Source organism: Ovis aries, chromosome 1, assembly GCF_016772045.2.
Source record: "Ovis aries strain OAR_USU_Benz2616 breed Rambouillet chromosome 1, ARS-UI_Ramb_v3.0, whole genome shotgun sequence".
Lineage (NCBI taxonomy): Eukaryota > Metazoa > Chordata > Mammalia > Artiodactyla > Bovidae > Ovis > Ovis aries.
Window position 1 is genome coordinate 179,456,664 of NC_056054.1, and position 14,633 is coordinate 179,471,296.

Here is a 14,633-nt window from a genome sequence, read left to right on the forward strand (position 1 = left end):
AGCTATGGTGTTTCTCAGCCACGCTTGGCAGAGTTTACGCCACCGTCACGCTCAAGACACCCAAACGTTGACTCAGCCTGCAGCCCAACAACAGTACATCCTGAGGGACGGGGTTGGGGTGGAGGCTGGGAGTCCTGAGCGGCCTCCAGAGGGCGCCAGACGCGCCGAGGAGACCCAATGTGCCCCTTGGAGAGCCGGCATACGGGACTCCCGGGGCCGGGATCCCAGAGCGCGCGCCGGGAGAGGGCTTGGGGCGCGCGCCTGGCCGCCTCGTCCCCGCGGCGGGGCGCGCGTGCGCGGTACTCGGCGGCGGAGGGATCCGCGATGGAAGGCGTCCTGACTCTCTGCCAGGTAAGCGGCGCTGTTCAGGGACGAGCTCCCAAGCGAGGGCTTTACCCGGCAGTTCTCTTTGCGAAGGTTGTTAGAACCCTCTCAGATTTTGAACATTATTTCCTCTTTTTCCCTTTCTTTTTCTTGTTGCTCATTGGAGTAATTTGCAAAGTTGTCACCGAGGAAACGGTTTCCTGTGCTTCCCGGAGCCTTTCCTTCTGGGCAATGGGGGAGGTCTGCTTTTCTGGGGGGAAGACTGGCTTCTCGGGGGCGTGGAGTGTGGCATTGGGTCCTGAAATGTCCTAGTCCAAACCTCAGGCCCCCCTGTCGTGATTCTGATCCGGTATCAGGTTGATCCAGCCTCACGCCGTTCCCTTAACTCTCAGCTCTTGATTAAAGGGCTCAGAACTCTAGATAGTTTAAATCACTCTGTGGTGTGAACCACGTTTTCAGTTTCAACTGCCTTGGTTATTTGTTTACTGCCTTATCTGATTAACGGAAGGACTTGCCGAATTTAAGGGTGAAAGCCCACTTTTGTTGCAGGAGTACTTGCATTTCTGAACACTGTCCTCCGCTTTTACGCTGGTTGTGTGTATGTATGTATTTTACTTTAGGAGAATCGTAGTTAGGGCAATAATACCTTTTAATCGAGAGCATTTTACAGTTTACAAAACGGTAGAGGCATTCAAATAATTGTTGGATGAATAAATGAGTGGACTTGGTATTTCAACTGATTCTCAGAACCTTACGGTGAAATGGACCAGGTTAGATATTCATGAGCCCAAGCAGTCATTCATTAAACTATGTTCCAGGCACTGCGTGTTTGGCATAAATGGTGAGCAACACAGACATGATCCCTGTTCTCAATGAGCTTATTCTCTAGACTACAGAGAGTTGTTGCCCCGACTGTAGAATGGAGAAAGCAGATTTAGAGAAGTTGGGTGAAAGTGAAAGTGTTAGTCGTTCAGTCGTGAGCGAATAACTGCGATCCCATGGACTGTAGCCGGCCAGGCTCCTCTGTCCATGGGATTTCACGGGCAAGAATACTGGAGTGGATTGCCGTGTCTTACTCCAGGGGATCCTCCCGACCCAGGGATCAAACCGGGGTCTCTTGCATTGCAGGCAGTTTCTTTACCATCCGAACCACCAGGGAAGCTTAGGTTAACTGACTGCCAATGACCTTGCAGCTGATTCCTTAGAGAGAGAAGATTATCTTGTGGCCAGTAAAGCCAGAATGGACTCCTACTGAACATTTGATTTGGAGATGGAAACTGATGAACACACACACACACACACACACACACACACACCCCATGAAGAGGTTTATTACTTATATATAAAGGCTTATTACTTAGTGAAGTACAGTACATAGCAAAGAGGGAAGAACAGGACAGTCTTCTTAAGCAGATCCAAAGTGACTTGGAAGGACAAGGGAATGAGGCTGGTTCTGGGCTTTTGCGGCAGTTAGGGGGTGGGGTCAAGGGTTCCTGCCTGTGCACAGATTGTTGCTTTGTTTGACTCTGGCATCCACACCAAATGAAAGGGCACCCAGACTTTTTTTTTAACCAACTTGCCCGTTTGAGAGACAGGGAGGAAGAAGGAGGGGTAAGGTTTAAAACCGTCTTCAGGCAAATATGAAAAAATTGAATGAGACTCATTATAATTTACACTTGATGTCTGACTGATGACTGAAATGTACCATTTTTCACTTAGTTGAATTTTGAACTTAAGTAAGCCATCCTGGCTCTTGTATGAGGCCTAGAGACAGAAGTCAGTAAGGAAAATAAAAGTGCCATTGAATACCTTGTTCAGGAGTCCAATCATGTGTATTTTGAGGAATAAAATGAGTACTTTGGCCACTGTTAGGAATGTCTGGAACTCTTGGTGGGGATAAAGAGTGTTCTGGTGAGGCCTTTTATTGTGGCTTTAGTATATGTATTGACACTTGTGACCTTGGTTTATATTTTGAGTACTGAAAACAAGAGAGTTCCAGAGGTCTTTATTCCAAATGGTGCCACTGTTAAGCATGGCCCCAGAGTCTGTAAAAATGTGGAGATAAAGCCAGGTGTTGGCCAGAGCATTCAGGGTTAAGATAACTGTGGGCAGTTCAGTGCAGTGGTCTCCAGTGAGCTCCAGCATGTGGAGGGGTATTGATGCTGTCCACCAAACAACGGGTTTGTCCATCAGACTAATAATAGGAGTTTAAAGTGTCGAGCGCCTACTGCTTTTCACTCAGTTGAATCCAAATTGGTCTGCAGGTATTCAAAGGGTGTGAGAGAGGGGTGACTTCTTCTTGTCCCATGACTAATGACAAAGGAGTGAGAACAGGGGAGGCCATGCCCACCCGTAGGTGGGATATGTTGGAAGGCCCAGATTTGATTCTGTCCTGCAACAAGGAGACCTTGGTGGCTGTGCTGGGCTCGCAAGGTCCTGCTGCCAGGATGGGCAGCTGGGTGTGGAGGGTAGGCTCAGAGCTTAAGAGCCTCTGCTTCCAAGGGGTCCAGTGTGCTGTCAGTCGTTGCTGTTCAAATGATATATTGTGTAGGAGTAAGGAGATAATTTGTTGCATTAGAAACCTGTGGACAACTTAGAGGCATTATGAGTGGTTCAGAGACTCCGGGAATCATGAAGAGAGGCTGCTAAAGGATCTGCAGTGAAGGATTCTTTGTGTGTCTGTGTATGTGCTTGTGTGTGTCTTTGGGGGAGAAAGTAGCACTACTGGGAGTGTCTGTTATATTATAATTTTGACAACTCTCAGAATCCTTTTTGGGAGAGAGCCCTGTTCAGGGTGGACTGACCTGCAAATAACAGCATAAACAGGCTTAAGTAGAATTTGTGAACAACTAATACATCACCTCCCGAATCCAAAAGGACCTGAACGATGTTGGATTTGTATTTTTTTTTAATTTAACTTATTTTATTCAAGTATACTTGATTTACAGTGTTGTGTTAGCTTCTGCTGTACAGCAAAGTGATTCAGTTACACATTTTTTAATGCTCTTTTTCCATTATGATTTATCACAGGATATTGAATACAGTTCCCTGTTGGACTTGCTTTAATGTTGTTTCCTGACATTATCAGGGATGGAGTAGCCCTTGGTTCACCAAATAGTTTTCAAGAATTTAACCAAAGTAGCAGGCCTTATACTATGTGTGGAGCAATGACCCATCTTCTTTTCATGAGTATTTGTATGTCCTGAAGGAGTGTGTCAAAAGAATGACCTTAGAGGAGAAGGTAACATCAATCCTGTGCTCTGGGAGAGACTTGGATACAGTTACCTGTAAAGGCTGTATGGAGTGGCAAGGCTTTTGAGATACCCTGTGTGTAGCCAGGTAAAGGTATATCGTGCCCCCTGGAGGTGGAGGCAAACTGCGACCAAAAGGTCATTGAACAGAACATGCTTATCAAGCTTACAGCATCAGAATATTTATCAGTTTCTGATTGGATGGTGTCAGTAATTTTAATAGTATTGGATAGAGGGACCTTCATGGGTAGGACCATAGCATCAGAGATACACTCATCAACTGTGAGGCACTATTCTTCATTCCATCTTTACCAGGCCACACTGGGCTGCTAAGTAGAGAAACAATAAGGATAATTTTTCTTTCACTAATTGGGTCTTATATAATAAATCTCAATCTTTGAAGGCCTTGTTTTATTTTACATTGAGCTATGTTAACTGTTCTAACTAGAGTTGAGGGTAGTCCGGAGGGTCTCACCTTTATAAAAGCCATTTTGCAAGCTCCAAAGACTTGATTCAGATTTATGACTCATTGGATCAGAGCATCCTTTGCCACTGCATGATATATTTTAGGACAATGTGTTCTGTGATCAGGGAGAATTTAGGCAAGGTAGTTCTAGTAGTTAAGGTGAGACATACATATTTGTTGCCCATTTTATGCTGAGTATTTCCCTAAGATTATAGAGAGTAGCTTGTTTAGATTTAGTTCTTTAAATCTTCAGGAATAACTGTAGTTTGAGCCCAGTATTGACCAAAGGCATGAAGATTTGCCAGTTGGTGCATTTTAGCAGTGGCAGAAAGTGAAGAGGAACTAAAAAGCCTCTTGATGAAAGTGAAAGTGGAGAGTGAAAAAGTTGACTTAAAGCTCAGCATTCAGAAAACGAAGATCACGGCCTCCGGTCCCATCACTTCATGGGAAATAGATGGGGAAACAGTGTCAGACTTTATTTTTTGGGGCTCCAAAATCACTGCAGATGGTGACTGCAGCCATGAAATTAAAAGACGCTTATTCCTTGGAAGAAAAGTTATGACCAACCTAGATAGCATATTCAAAAGCAGAGACATTACTTTGCTGACTAAGGTCTGTCTAGTCAAGGCTATGGTTTTTCCTGTGGTCATGTATGGATGTGAGAGTTGGACTGTGAAGAAAGCTGAGCGCCGAAGAATTGATGCTTTTGAACTGTGGTGTTGGAGAAGACTCTTGAGAGTCCCTTGGACTGCAAGGAGATCCAACCAGTCCATTCTGAAGGAGATCAGCCCTGGGATTTCTTTGGAAGGAATGATGCCAAAGCTGAAACTTCAGTACTCTGGCCACCTCATGCGAAGAGTTGACTCATTGGAAAAGACTCTGATGCTGGGAGGGATTGGGGGCAGGAGGAGAAGGGGACGACAGAGGATGAGATGGCTGGATGGCATCACTGACTCGATGGACGTGAGTCTGAGTGAAGTCCGGGAGTTGGTGATGGACAGGGAGGCCTGGTGTGCTGCGATTCATGGGGTTGCAAAGAGTCGGACACGACTGAGCAACTGAACTGAACTGAACTGAAGTTCATTCAAAACCTATGCTGTAAATCCCACTGATGGGCATATATCTGGAGCAAACTAATTCGAAAAGATACATGCACCCCAGTGTTCATAGCAGCACTATTTACAATAGCCAAGACACAGAAACATCCTAAATGTCCAGATAAATGGATAAGGAAGAGGTGGTACATGTATACAGTGTACTACTCAGACATGGAAAAGAATGAAGTAATGCCATTTGCAGCAACATGGATGTACCTAAAGATCATCATATTAAATGAAATCAGCCAGAAAAAGACAAAAATCATACAATGTCACTTATATGTAGAATCTGAAAAAAAAAAAAAAAAGAACTTATTTACAACACAGAAATAGACTCACAGAAATAGAAAACAATCTTATGGTTACCAAAGGGGAGAGCGGGGTGGGGAGGTAGGAAGAGATAAATTAGAAGGTTGGGATTAACATATGCATGCTGCTATATATAAAATTGATAAACAAAAATGATCTACAGTATAGCACAGAGAACTTTATTCAATATTTTATAATAGCCAATAATGGAAAGGAATCTGAAAAAGAATATAGATATATAACTGAATCATTTTGCCTTATACCTGAAACTGACACAGTAATTCAGATTAACTATGTTTCAATAAAAAATAGTTGTATGTATTTAAAAACTCTATGCTGTAGAATTTTATTGTATAAATTATTTTAGTATGTTTTAGATTTCCAACTGAGTCAAATCGTGGACTTCTGTTTCTTATTTTGTTTACCTGTTTCTTCTTCCTGTATACAGCTGTGTTTCTCTCTTTCTCTCTCTTTTTTTGGTGGTTAGTGAATGTACTTTGGGTAGAGGGGGGTCCTCTCTATATTTATAAATTTCTTCCTCCAGAGAACCTCAAATCAGTATCACCAGGGTTTGGGGCTTCACCCATGGCAGTGTTTACTTCGTAGAACTTAGGAAACTCAAGCTTAAGTTTTTTATTTTTTAAGTCAGAGCTCAGTTTTTTTCTTTTTAAATAGGAGTATAATTGCTTTACAATGTTGTATTAGTTTTGCTAGTTTTTGCTGTACAACAGCGTGAATCAGCTATATGTATACATGTATCCCTTCTGTCTTCTGCCTCCCTCCCACCCATGTAAGTTGAGTTTGAATTACCCTTTGCTGTGCTATGTGGGTTCTGTGGATGCTTTTCCCTGTAACCCTGAGGATCAGCATTTTTGTTCAAAGAGGCATAGGTGGTGGCTGCAGTAGTGGCAGTCGTATTTAAGAGACCTAGTGAGCTTTGTGCTCTTATAACAGATGCCACTTCACCTCCCCTTTCTCTCTTTTTTTTAGCTCCATAGTGACTGCTTTCATGAGTGACCACCTCATGGGCCCTTATCTTCCACTGGATATAATCTTTTCCCTAAGCACTGAGGTGGTGCTGGTGGTGGTCAAGAATCTACCTGCCGATGCAGGAGATGCAGGAGACACCGGTTCAATCCCTGGGTTGGGAAGATACCCTGGAGTTGGAAATGGCAATCCTCTCCAGTATACTTGCCTGGAAAATGCCATGGACAGAGGAGCCTGGCGGTCTACAGTCCATGGGGTTGCAAAAGAGTAGGACATGACTAGCGTGTGCTCATAAGCTCTCTATACGTTGAGGCTAGTGCCTGGTTGAGATACGAGATTCATTTATTTCATTCATTGTTTGCATAAATCAGAGTTAATTTACCAGTTTCCTTACCAGTGGACAGTAAGGTTGTTTCCACTTTCTTTGCATTAGAAACATTGTTGACCTCATGTGCACATTAAATTGCTGAATTGTAGTACATCTATACCCATTTTAAACCCAATTGCACTGCAAATTATTCTCCAAAGAGGTTGAACCAATGGTTATTCTCATTACATTGTATTTATTATTATTATTATTATTTTTACTGTCTAATTGTTACTGTAGCTGACTGAACTTCTGGAGGCTGAGTGTTTTGCTCATTTTTGAATCTCCAGTACAAACTAAGTTACCTAATAAGTAGTAGCAGTTGGAAAATATATGATGTGTGTATGAATATATGAACTGCAGAAGCAAAAACATATTAATTACTGTTTTATTATCCTTTTCACAATAATTTGTGTATTTTGAGCATTTATTGTTCTGTTTTTAAAATGAACATTTCTCAGTATGTAATTTAAATTGTTTGATACTTGTTTCCAGGTAATAAATGAAAGGAATTCAATCTTTGCCACTGAGTTAAGGAAGAATTAGAGGAAAATCCTACTCCAGTTGTGGATGAGAGGGATATAGTGTCAGCTAAAAAACAGAGGCCAGATATGTATAACTGGAATGGTGACTGGAGCTTTTGGGTAATTTATTTTCTTTCTTATATCTTCATTTTAACCTTAAATGCAAGATTTCTTTGTCTGTAGCAATTCGTATAGTATTTGTAATATTTTCTTATTAGCTTCTACACTTTAGATATTTAAGTTTTAATCTAGAGCCCCAAAGACATTTCAGGTTATACTCTGCTTTGGCCACTAGAAGGCACTGTTGTCTGGTTTGATGGAGTTGGAACTGCCTGCTTCAGTTTCCCTGGGAGAAATCCACACCACAGAAATGGATTCCACTTACATTGGTGCTCTTTATATTGGCAAGAGACTAATACTACACAGAAACTATAGTTCTCAGTGTTACTGAGAAGCCAGCTATTTTACATAAATTTGATTGAAAGAATTGGTTCCTGAACCTAAAGGAAGTTTAACAATGTTTGGCCTGTAGTGTATAATGATTTTAAGATAGGTTTTAAAACCAGAAGTTTCATATTGTGTTTGCACTGTGCTCACCTGGTTGCATATCCTGGATATGCTTCAGGTTTCCCTACTGTAAAATGAGATTCCTGCTTCTTGATTAGGAGCACAGTCTTTTGTAAGAACAACATTTCTGTTACCATGTGAATGCTTGCGGTTATTATTTTAAAGGACTCATGCTAAATCCTATAACAGTTATGAGCCACTTGATACAATCTGGTGTAATGCCACTGTATGTGAAATTTATATAAGATTCTAAGGCATATATAGTTCCAGTCGTAGTTCATTAGAAAGCTCATCTCTTGATCAGGCATACTTGGGAGCAGAATTTCTCATAATTTTAGAGTAGACTGAAAAAGACATTAATTTAGGTATAAGGATCAGTTTAAGCACCATCATTCTGTTCATAATTAGCAGCTCATGTATTGAATGCTGTAGAATCTTAACGTTAATAACACATTCTTCCTTCCTATTGGAAAAATTAAGATTTTTTGAACCATATCCCTAAGGAAAATATTTGGTTGCTAAGAAATATATAAATAAGTGCACATCCTCAAAAAAAAAAATGTCCTCTATATTGATTACATTGTTTTGATCACATTTTGAGAAAGTTTGACTGTTGTAGTATTTTTGCCTTTCTGCATTGTGTTTTATAGCTTACGTTATTGTTTGGAAAGCCTTTGTAACTCCAAGGGCTAAATAGTTACCATGACAGACTTAAAGCATCAAAAAGGGTAAAACAAGAAAAGAAAAAAGCAAATGAATGAGAGGATTTAGAAATAGAATGAAAGAGAAAAATAGAGCTTTGTTCTAAGCTTTACTACTCGTTAGTATATGGACCCAGCAGACTTGGCAACACTTGATTAGAAATGCAGAGTCATGGGCCCAACCCTGCACTTACTGGAACAGAATCGTCATTTTCACAGGATTTCCAGGTGATTTGTGTGTACATTCAAGTTTTAGAAGCACTGGTTTAGTGCTGAATGTCCACTTTGGCCCAGTTTAAGACTCTATGATGATTGTGAACACTTGGAGGAATTTTTATATGAATTCACATGAAATAGATTTAGAGACAAATATAACATCTCAGAAATTTTACTGACCTTTCCAAAGGTCACTTTTCCGGAAACCAGAACCATCATAACTTGAGAAGCAAACAGAATTCCAGCTGAGCTATTTAAAATCCTAAAAGAGGATGCTGTTAAAGTGTTGCACTCAGTATATCTGCAGATTTGGAAAGCTCAGCAGTGGCCACAGAACTGGAAAAGATCAGTTTTGATTCCAGTCCCAAAGAAGAGCAATGCCAAAGAATGTTTAAACTACCATACAGTTGTACTCAGTTCACATGTTAGCAAGGTTATACATAAAATCCTTCAAGCTAGGCTTCAGTGGTAATGTCTACTGAGAAATTCCAGATGTACAAGCTGGGTTTCAAAGAGGCAGAGGAACCAGAGATCAAATTGCCAACATTCATTGGATCATAGACAAAGCAAGGGAATTCCAGAAAAGTATCTACTTCTGCTTCATTGACAATGCTAAAGCCTTTGACTGTGTGCATCACAATAAACTGTGGAAACTTTGATCGCCTTACCTGTCTCCTGAGAAACCTGTATGCAGGTCAAGAAGCTACAGTTAGAACTGGACATGAAGCAGTGGACTGGTTCAAAATTGCGAAAGGAGTAAGATAAGGCTGTATATTGTCACTTTGCTTATTTAACTTCTATGCCGAGTACATCATATGAAATGCCAGGCTGGAGGAATCACAAGCTGGAATCAAGATTGATGGGAGTTACATCAACAACCTCAGATGATACAACTCTAATGCCAAGAGAGGTAAGAGAAACTAAAGAGCCTGTTGATGAAGGTGAAAGAGTAGAGTGGAAAAGCTGGCTTAAAACTGAACTTTCTAACTATGACAGACTTAGTGTATTAAACAGCAGAGACATCACTTTGCTGATGAAGATCCATATAGTCAAAATTAAGGTTTTTCTAGTCACATATGGATGTGAGGGTGGACCAAAAGAAGGCGCCAAAGAAGTGATGCTTTTGAACTGTGGTTCTGGAGAAGAGTATTGAGAGAGTCCCTTGGACAGCACGGAGATCAAACCAGTCAATTCTAAAGGAAATGAACCCTGAATATTCATTGAAAGGACTGATATTGAAGCTGAAGCTCCAATACTTTGGCCACCTGATATAAAGAGCCGACTCACTGGAAAAGACCCTGATCCTAGGAAAGACTGAAGACAGAAGGAGAAGGGGATGGCAGAGGATGAGATGGCTGGATAGCATTATTGACTCAATGGACATGAATTTGAAGAAGCTCCAGGAGATAGTAGAGGACGGAGGAGCCTAGTGTGCTACAGTCTGTGGTCACAAAGAGTCAGACACAACTTAATGACTAAACAACAAATGACATCTCAGGAGTTTAGTGACTTTTCCAACGGTCACCTATCCAGAAACCAGATGTCAACAACTTAGAAGCAAATAAGAACCTGAATAGCTAAATGAGAGTTCACACTGATGGATCTTGTAAGAGGAGAGTCCCTAAGCCTTCATATGGGATTTCTTTATTATTGATTTTTTTAAAAAATAAGCCTAAATAAGAAGATTCCCATTGGGTAGTTGAATAGATAATTTGAGACCTGAATTATTTGGTGATAACATATGGACAGTAGCAAGAGATGACAGGAGCTGTTCAAGGAGTTTAGGAACCTGAACCTCTCAGTGTGACAACCAAAGGTCTGTGCAGATCACTGACTCTAGTATAGCACTGTAGCTGTTAAAAATGAAGGTTAAGAGGTCTGGAAAATAAATAATACATTTTTCTCCCCCTCTGCCATTTTAAATCCATATGCTTCTACCACTCACTTCAGGTTGCCATTTTCGTGTTCTCCTGGCAATAAAGTAGGAGTTGAATTGAAATGTGAAACCACTGGGTGGTGCTTTGGGTGGGGTGGGGGTGGGGACTCTAAAGAGCTCCAGTCCTTTATATCTCAGTGCAGAAAGAATTCAGTGAGAGGCAAAGTGTCAGATAAGAAGTGATTTATTAGACCAGGAACACTTGTGAAGCTTAAAGGCAGGCGGGCGAGAGGGTGCCACCTTGAGGGTGCCACCTTGAGGCTGCCACCTCGAGGACTTACTGGGCTACAGTTTTATAATCAGAGGAAAAGTGGGGAGGGCGGAAAGACCTTCTTTGTCATTCTTGAATGGATGTCATGCTTCCATCATCAGTTCCTCCTCCAGGTTGGGCAGGGGAGTTTTTTGGTCCCTACATGGTAAAGCTAGGTCAACAAATTATTGTTTGCTATTAATATGTGCGCAGAGAGCACGTCTTGACTTACTGAGCTCACTGAGCAGGATGTGGGTCTCGCGCCATCATTGTTTTATTGTTTGGGGCTTGGCGCATGCTCCCATTGCATTGTCTTGTTGCCAAACAAGCCTGCTTGGCTTTGTGGCTAAGCAGACCTGCTTTCCTGAGTAGTCATTAACTTGAAGGATCTCCCATATTTTTCCTACTTACAATCCCCTAGTGGGATTAATGTTTTAATCACCTACTTTGTCCCTTTACTCTGTCCCTATCAGAATGAGTGCAGTAAGATGGCGAGATTCACTGAGGGATCCAGAATTAACACAAGGAAGACCAACAGCGTAACAGGAAAATATTCATGAGGCACATGACCTGGTAGTTAGCAAAGAATTAGAAGAGTGTCTGAGCTTCCTCAAGTGGCTCAGTTGTAAAGAATCTGCCTGCAATACAAGAGACGCATGAGACACAGTTTCAACCCCTGGCTCAGGAAGATCCCCTGGAGAAGGGAATGGAACCCACTCCAGAATCCTTGCCTGGAGAATCCCGTGGACAGAGGAACCTGGCAGGCTACAGTCCATGGGGTTGCAAAGAGTCGGAATGACTGAAGTGACTGAGCGCGAGCACAAAGCTCTTTCACCAGAACATCTAGATTTAGGCCTAGAATCTAGATTTGGGCCTTTTCACTTTGGGAAAGTTTCTAGCAAAGAAGACTGTTCACTCTGTAAAGTTTTGATATGTAGAGAGTTAAGCCCCAGGAATCTGAAACATTCGCTCATGTGGAATACCTCGTGTATTCTGTGTTGATCTAACTGTGCTGAATTTATGTTTAATTTTGCCTTATTGAAAAAAAACTGGGGGGGGGGGCGTGGTTTGGGGCAAGCTATGGCATGTGGTTTTCTTAGTTTCCCAACCAGGGATCAAACCTGTGCCCCCTGCAGTGGAAACATGGCGTGCCAACTGAAGTGAATTTAGAGAGTAACATGATACAATTGAACAGATTGGAGATCAGGAAGAAAACACCCAGGATAGAGTGTGTGCTCTGCCCCTGGTGATCTCACTGTGTAGTGCTCTTGACTATGTTGCTTAACCTGTTTGGCCTCAGGTGCTTCACTTGTAAAATTAGACATTAGGCCATAGCATTGCAGCTATGTCTTGAATCACGGAAGAGAGTTATGGCTAGCAAGCGCTCATAATTTACAGTCCTGAAAGAAAGTATGTTACATGGGGAACACCTTCCCTTAACATTGTCCCAGTGGTAAAAAGACTGAAGAGTTCTAGATAAGGAGACATACTCTTTGTCATATTGGAAAATTGTTTTGATGCTTCCCAACACCAAAAGAAAAAAAATTGTGAAAACAAGAGGTTACTCGAAAGTGAACCAAAGTTTATTGTCTCCCCTTCCCCACCCCCAGGTTGATTTCTTGCAGGCCCTATTTATCTGTCCTTATGCTACTTAACAATCTGGCTAATAAGTATCTTTCTGATAGAAGGACTTTAAATTGAATCACCACGGCAATAGATACTGAAATCACCAGCTACCGATTTTTGATTTCTATCTTACAAACATAAGGAATCTTGTTGGTTTAATTTTTTTAATTTTAAAATGAAAGTATTTAATCCTAGTATGTGGGGGATGAGTTTTATCATTAATTTTTAAATCCTAATATAACAGTAAAAATTATGTGAAATGAAATTAAATTTAAAATGAAGTTAATAGCAAGTAAATATTTGTGCTTTGCCCTTTAACAGTTAGGAAAAGTACATAGCAAAGGGCTTCTCTGGTGGCTCAGTGGTAAAGAATATACCTGCCAGTGCAGCAGACATGGTTTCGATCCCTGGTCCGGGAAGGTCTCACATGCCACGGAGCAACAGTTGTGCCCGTGCGCCACATCAGCTGAGCCTGCGCTCTAGAGCCTGAGAGCCACAATTACTGAGCCCACGTGCCCCAGAACCCGTGCTCTGCAAGAAGAGAAGCCGCCAAAGCGAGAGACCTGCACGCTGCAACTAGAGAGTGGCCCTCACTCTCCATGGCTAGAGAAAAGCCCACAAAGAAGTGAAGACCCAGCATAGCCAAAAATAAGAAATAAAAAAAATTATTAAAAAAAAAATTCTTAGAAATATAGCCGAAGGAAAAAACCCCCAAATCAAAACCCTTATTTTCTTTCCTGACTAAAGTAATGATGTATTCCCCATGGATTAGGTCCCAGAGGAAAAGTATACAGAGCTCTGCAGCAGAAGCATTTATTTAGTAAAACCTCTTAGTGATGCAGAGCTCGCAGCTATTGGGAGTAGGAAAAGAGATTTTCTGTTATGTAGGTTTATAAGATGACATCCTTTACTGGATTTTTTTAAATACAAGTATTAATGCTTTGGGTTAAGTATTTACTATAATATTAAGCAGTCTTTTGTACCTTGGTATCTCATTGCTATTAAGTTTGCATTTAAAAATATTTGTCACTTGTATATGCATGCATGCTAAGCTGCTTCAGTTTTGTCTGACACTTCGAGGTCCCACTGACTATAGCCTGCCAGGCCCCTCTGTCTGTGGGATTCTCTAGGCAAGAATACTAGAGTGGGTTGCCATGCCCTCTTCCAGGGGCTCTTTCCGACCCAGGGATGAAACCTGTGTCTCTGTGTCTCCTGCATCACAGGCGGATTCTTTACCACTGAGCTCCAGGGAAGCCCATGTACAAATAAATAGTATGCCTGCTGCTGCTGCTCTGCTAAGTCTCCTCAGTCGTGTCCGACTCTGTATGACCCCATAGACGGCAGCCCACCAGGCTCCCCCATCCCTGGGATTCTCCAGACAAGAACATTTCCTAGTGGGTTGCCATTTCCTTCTCCAATGCATGAAAGTGAAAAGTGAAAGTGAAGTCGCTCAGTTGTGTCCAGCTCTTCGCAACCCCATGGACTGCAGCCTACCAGGTTCCTCCACCCATGGGATTTTCCAGGCAAGAGTACTGGAGTGGGTTGCCATTGCCTTCTCCTATGTTTTAGTAAACATATTTGGATTTCATTTTCTTCTAGGTCATGGTCTAGTTTTTCTGATTGTATAGGAAATCAGAAGTCTTTCTTGTGTGCTTTGTCCTTGACTTACGGTGTGATCATAGTATTGTTATTCACAGGTGAACTTTTCCACTTGTGGGGGATGAAACTTGCCACCGTCCTGGTCTATAGGTACATCATGGTGATTAATTAATGTTTCACTGTAAAAATTGTTTTGAAATGCCCAAGAGGATTAATTAGTATGTTTATAACATACTCTGGCAACTTTGGAGAAGAGGCTTCCTATAATGCGTTGTCCTTTACAACATATCTTGACTTTTTTTCAAGCTAAAAATGATATTTTGGATTTTCGCTTTGGAAATTGATGAAAAGATTAAACTCATTTTCCAATTTCTGTTGCATTAAAACATATTTTAGGAAATTAAAAATTTTAA

The 14,633-nt window shown here is 41.5% G+C and overlaps 1 protein-coding gene across 4 annotated transcripts in view; it reads left to right on the forward strand.

Annotated features, from left to right (window-relative positions):
* The first annotated feature begins 298 nt into the window (after positions 1–298).
* GRAMD1C (GRAM domain containing 1C) overlaps positions 299–14,633 on the forward strand; it is a 98,417-nt gene continuing 84,082 nt past the window's right edge. For 3 of the 4 annotated variants that reach the window (XM_060417887.1, XM_027980053.2, XM_042231617.1), the window contains exons 1-2: positions 299–351; positions 7,297–7,445. The gene's annotated coding sequence lies outside the window, so the exon portion shown is untranslated. The remainder of the gene's footprint in view (positions 352–7,296; positions 7,446–14,633) is intronic. The other variant, XM_027980055.2, reaches the window with a different exon arrangement.